The following is a 6,613-nucleotide window of genomic DNA, read 5'->3' on the forward strand; positions in this document are numbered from 1 at the left end:
CGTGTGCTCGCCAGACAGAGAGAGACATAGAGACAGAAAGCGAGAAATCACCCCCGAGAGGGGTTGGCCACGCTGCAATCCCTTTTCCTCCATTCTCCTCTCGGGATCTTGGGCACGCACACACACGCGCCTGGCATGAGTTTTAAGCCACCGGGTCCAGGATGCGAACCGCGGTCGACTACATGGGAGTCCAGCGACATAGCTATTATGCTAACTGCTGGTTCTCCCTAACCCCCATTCTCAAAGACTTTGTCCAGTCCCAAAACTTCAGCTCTAAATCCCATCAAGTCAATCTCAACTCTTTATCATTGGGTCAGCCATTACTCAAAATTTTCGGTCTTTCTCATCTTAATTAAAGAATTTCTACATGAACTTTCTGCTACAATATTTTCAAAACAGTATTCTACAAAACTTTAAAGAAGAGTTAACCCCTATTCTACTCAAATTTTTTTTAAGGATCCAAAAGGAAGGAACCTTCCCAAATTAATGTTATGAAGCCTCTAAAACAGAAAATTGTCTATAATGCTGCATTCCCAAGGCCACTCCCCTACTGAGGAACCTACTGTGGAGTTGATCCTATTCACTGTGGAGAGCCTTCAAGGACTCCACAACCAAGGCCCACGGTAGCTCAGAAGTTCATCTCCTACTAATCTCCAAAGCTCTTCTCAGTAGTGACAGCCAAGGATTATTTCCAAATGTGTGCCTTTAATATGTACCCTTCCCCTGCCAGCTCTTCTTAATCTACTCAAATTTTGTCTGTCCTATAAGAACAAGATCAGATTCCTCTTCATTTTCTGATTATTGTGACTGTCCAATTGCTCCTTCTATGACTTCATCACAGAGCTATTCCTTATTACCCACATTACTCATGGCCCAAGGGGTTGGTTAGATGTGAGTCAGGCTTTTATGTGGTAAAAGAACAAAAGCCAATCAATGACCTTTATATTTTTCCCTGTATAAGTTCTTTTAATAAACTTTGGATTTCTAGAGGTTGGCAGGTAGTATGGAGGTTAAAGCAGCTGGATTCCACATGATCAATTTTGCGATTCAAGTCCTAGACCCAGCAGTGTGTGTGTGTGTGTGTCTGTGTGTGTGTGTGTGTATGTGTACGCACACATGTGTATGTTTGCTCAAATCTCAAGAGAAAAATGGAGGAGAAGGGATTTGGGGCAAGACCGTGCCCCCAGTGTGGGAGGGATTTTATCACTTTCTCTCTCTCTCTCTCTCTCTCTCTCTCTCTCTCTCTCTCTGGCGAGTGGACATATAGAAAAAAATAATAAACACACTTTAAAAACATTTGGATTTCTAATTGAGTTTAAAAAAGAAAGCAAAAAGAAATAGATCAGTTTAAAGACTCCCAGATACTTTTGATTTTGAGGCATTTGAGATAATGGCAGGTGCTTCTAAGGCTACAAATGGCATTGAGAACACTCTGCCCTGCCATACCAGCGCCAGAAAAATTATTATAGTAATAATCTCAGCCATCCCTTCCCCATGCTTCATTGTCCCCTCAGGCTGGGCTTACATTCCTAGCACCATTAAGATTTTACCTTACCTTTCCAAACCTACTCTCATGAAAAGACCCAGTGAGCAGAGTATGATAGAAAGAGTACTGGACCAAGATTCTTAAGATTTGTGTTCTGACATCAATTCTAGTAGAAAAAGTCAAGATCAGGAGAAGTCACTTTACCTCTGTGCTTCATTTTCTTCATCTGCAAAATAAGAAAATTGAACAAGATGAGTTTTATGAGTTCTTCCAGTTATAACACTTTGATACAGACGGAACTACATACATGGTGATTAATAAATCGGTAATGAATAAGTCATAAATTGTTATTTCTTCTTAGGGTAATTTTATTTCAACAGATCTAAAACTTTAAACAAAATAAATTTAGCCAAGTCTACTAGTGAAAGAATTTAGGAGGAAAAAATTGAATGCTGAACTCAACAGATTAGTTCTTCCTCAAGAAGTCAGTCTGGCTATGCATGTTTATTACTCCATAGTGATTGCATGACTATTAGGTATTAAGTCAAGGGTTAAGAGTTCAGTCATATACCAAGAACTCAAAAGAAAAAAAAAAAAGTTCATTTCAAAGAACTCCTTGGTCCAACTATAACTTGAAGTTGTTTCTGGGTCCAGTAAATAGCACTATTGACTGGGCAAAGACATTCTGTGATTATTTTTCAAAACCTGAGAGCTTCTTGACATGTCATGGGAAATGTAGGAGCTAACTAATTATTGGTCCAAAGATCAGTAGGCCAGGAAACTGGGAAATAATTCTTGAATCGAAATTTCAAAGCCACTTTGATTTTTTCCCATCATCAAAAAAAGGCCAGTGGGAGAGGTATATGGCCTCTGAAGAGGAGTTTGCATATAAGCCAAGGACCAAGGACTCCCTCTTGAAAAATGAAAGACTCAGTGACCTACAGGGGTGAACTTGGATCCAACACCCTGGCCTGAAGGTAAAAGGCAAGGATGTTACATATTTCAGGGAATGACAGGTACAGCTACTAACCAGAGAAGCCATCTTGTTGAATCAGATCTTTCTTTATCATCCATATGTTACAGGGGTGAGATCATGACCATAAAACAAAGGAAATTATGAGAGAATATTTTCAATCAAGAAGCACTCAGCGAAGCATGTAATTAAGTGGAAAAGTGTCAGTGATTGCTTATTGTATCTGCACAGAAAGGACATTGGTTTAATGGCTTTATATTAATGAGAAAAGACAACTTGGTAATTGACTTAGTACAACAGTAGACAATGTAGAAAAGATACTTCTGGAGGCAGCAAGGCATTGAGTACAATCTTCGAATTCTGTACACTAAATGAAAATGTACAAAGTTTATCAGAAATTACTTATTAAATAATAAATATATTTTAAAATAGCAATAGTTTTTCAAAATTTATAAAATTGGCTGACATGATGGCAAACAACTAAGTTGTATCTCTTCTCTTTCCAATAAGAAGATACTTTTTCTTCATTTTAGAAAAGTTTGAAGCAAGTTTCTCTGGACAATCTTGCAGAACCCGAAGCAGTAAGTTAAAAGAAGAACATAGGAAATTGGGAAGATCTTGAACCTAAGGCAACTGTTTGCACATTCTCTACATTAACTGAATATATGTCACATGGCCCTATAAACTAAATCCCATCTTAACTCCAAAGATCAATGCAAACTTTTTAAGAAGTTCAGAAATGTTATTGCATCTAATTCTAATAACAAAAAGTAAATCATTCACTACAAATTGTAAATATGTCAGAATGCAGAAGAGCTTGCGGTCTTCAGTGAAAAATTGAAAGACTTGGCTACTCTGTGCTGTCTCAAACTATAGAAAAGGAAACAGTAAAGTAACTTTAAAACCCAGAATAAGAAAGTAATGATATGATGGCATCATGCTGTAAATTCCAGTTCCAACCCAGGAAGCAGTGATATAGTTGTGGAAAAGAATGTTAGAGCAGCAGTTCACAACCTTCCTGGCATCAGGCCTCGGGGAAGACAATCTGTCCATGAATTCCGGGAACATGTGGGGTTGGTCCTAGGATGACTCAAGCGCACCACATCCACCCTATGCCCCATTTCTGCCACTATCACATTGTAATGTACAATGAAACAATTACACAATTACAGACTACAGGGTTTGCACTCCCATGAGAACATGATATCTCTGCTGATCCAACAGGAGGCAGACCCCAGACGGCAATGTGAGTGATGGGGGGGTGGCTGAAAATACAGACAATGTCTCATTTACTGGCCTCTGCTGCCCACCTCCTGCACAACTTGGGGTATGGGAGGGGCCAACAGGTCAGCAACTGGCACCCATCTGCAGCCCAGACCCAGCAGGCCACAGGCAACACCAGTCTGGGTGGGGCTGAGGGGTTGAGGTGCCCTGCTTTAGAGAATCAGTAGAGACAGAGAGTGAGCAAGGATTGGAGCTACACAGCACAGGTCTCCTGTGACCTTATTCCTTCCACCTCCTTCAACACTTGCCCAAGCCAAAATTAACTGATAGTACTTATATTGGGAATAGATTCGTATACACACTACTCATAAGGAGAACATGCAAGCACTCTTTTCTTTACATTATGAATTCATTTTGTAGCAAACATAGGCAGAGAACTAATGAACCAGAGAACAGAAAAGTTATTTGTCATCCTTTGCTTCTACCATCAGCCTCTCCTATCCCTTCGCAGTGGGATGGCGGTAAGTTATGTTCATTTAATAAAATTTCATTCATGATTATTATATGTGACACACCTTGGTCAATACAAAGATGAAATATAGTCTTCCTTTAAAGGACTGATATTAGGACCAGCAGATGGCATAATGGCTATGTTGCTGGACTCCCACATGGCTGACTGCAGTTCAAGTCCCAAACCCAAAGGCTCAATATGCCAGTTTGTGTGTGCATGTGTGCCAAAATCTCAAGAGGAGAATGGAGAAGAGATTTAGGCATGGCCATCATTTCTTGCTGTCTGTCTCTCTGATGAGCACAGGTGCCTTATAGCAAAAATATATTAACCAAAAAAAAATTGATATTTTTAATAAGAAAAATTACTCTCCTTCCTGAACTTTTTTTCTGGTTTTCATAACTTCAACTTGTTCTGTTTTCCCTTTTTATAGTACACCATGCAAATGCCTTTTATTAACTTTTACAAACTTCTTAAATCACAACCTATCTTCCAGGAAACATTTTCCAAGATTTCAACAATTTTTTTCTTTGTAGTTTGCTCATAAATCAAGAATAAGAAAGTATAAAATTTAAAAATAATAATACCAGCTCGTATTTATTGAATTCCAGTTTAATACCTTTACATTTCTTATTTCTGTGTATTCTGGACCATATCTATTTTGATGGATGACTTCCCCTCTTAGTTTTTAAGATGGAAATTATTTTCCTGTTTCTTCTATTCTTTCCCCCTTTCCCATTCTCTTACTATTAATAAGGTTTCTTCCAGGGCAAACACTAAGACAAAATATCAAGGTAAGTTGTTTATTCGAAAAGTAATCCCAGGAGAGACTTCTAAGGGGTTGAAACAGTGAGACTAGGAATGGAAGGCAACCAAACAGGACTTTTCAAAGTTAATCACTATGGGAACCCAGAGCCTAAGCCCACTGAGGAATTCTGGGAGCAGACTACAAACCTCAGAGCAATTCCACCTGTGCTACAAAGGTGCTGAAGTATTTACCCACCCACCCTGTTAGTGTTTGAGAGCTGTTGCTAGGACATTAATTCCCTGGTATTTATCTCCTTTACCCTGACTACCAGAGAAAGCCCTTGGGCGGCAGAAGTGCATGGCAGTGTTAGGAGTGGGGCACTAGCAAGGTCTGCCCAACTCTGTTCTGTACTCTGGTAAATGACACCGTAACTCACGGTGACCATAGCTAGAAATCTCAGAACCAATATGATTTCTCCCACTTCTTTACCCCCCACATTTACCACAACACAGAGTTCTGTACATTTTATGCCCATCAAGGTGCTAACTTTGTTTGCTTGTCTCAGTCCTTTGACATTGCCTTAATTCACCATGCCAATGCCTCTCCTAAAATATTTCTATAAATGGACTCCTATCTGATCTTTTGAACTCCATGTCTTTTCTTCCAACTGCCAGCAGAGTCATCCTTCCTTTATACATCTCCAGAGACATAAGAGTAATAACGGCCAACAGGTACTGAATGCTCTCTCTTTTAGCACCAGGCACTGGACTAAACACATTGCATGCATTATCTCACTTAAGCCTCACAACCACCTTATAAGACAGTAATGGTTTTTATCACCAATCTACGGATGAGGTCGTTGAGGCTTAGAGAAGTTAATCAAGTCAAAACTAATAATATATTTTTAAATTCAAAACCTAGACAGTCTGAACCCTGAACTCTTATGCTTAACAACCAGAAGATTTTGTCATTATACTCAGTCATCTGTTTAAAATGTAAATCCAATTATATTATTTTCCTAATTGAAAGCCCCACTCAATCAATGTTTTTATAACACTTTAATGATTCACGTCTTCACTTTGAAGTATGTCGGGACACCATGCCATATACTGGCCTCAAGTTCCCTCTCTAGCTTATCTTTCTCCACCTGTACTCATATATTACTTCATAAACTTGAGCCACAAGGAACAGGAAGCAGTGTGTTTGATTAAAACACGGGGTGCTTTGAGGAGAGTCACAGAAGATAAGCCTATGTTCATATCACAGAAGCCTTTGAAAAAAATCACTAGATCAAAAAAGCTATTTATCCCTCTAAGAGGCATCCACCTGCCTCAGTCATCAACATTGCTGACAAAACAGTCAGGACTTTCAACCTCACTCCAGTCAGGAATAGCTTGAACCAGCTGGGAGGTGGCTGACCTACAAACCTGTTGACTGAATCCTTATATTTACCAGCAGATGTTGTCTGGCCTCCTGGTGTTCTCTGGCTAATCAAGCTTTCTGCCTACCCAAGCTCTACTCCTTTTTCTAGTGCCCTTCCAACTGTTTCTCACTCCGCAAGGTCTTGGACTGCTGACCACATCATTCTTCCTCTGCTCTGAACTTAAAAGAGGCTTGACGTCTGTCAACCAGCACTGCCTTGGATTCTTATGAAGTCATTTCATTTTTTTCCTG

This window comes from Tupaia chinensis, unplaced genomic scaffold (assembly GCF_000334495.1).
Source record: "Tupaia chinensis unplaced genomic scaffold, TupChi_1.0 Scaffold000350_1, whole genome shotgun sequence".
In the NCBI taxonomy this organism is placed as follows: domain Eukaryota; kingdom Metazoa; phylum Chordata; class Mammalia; order Scandentia; family Tupaiidae; genus Tupaia; species Tupaia belangeri.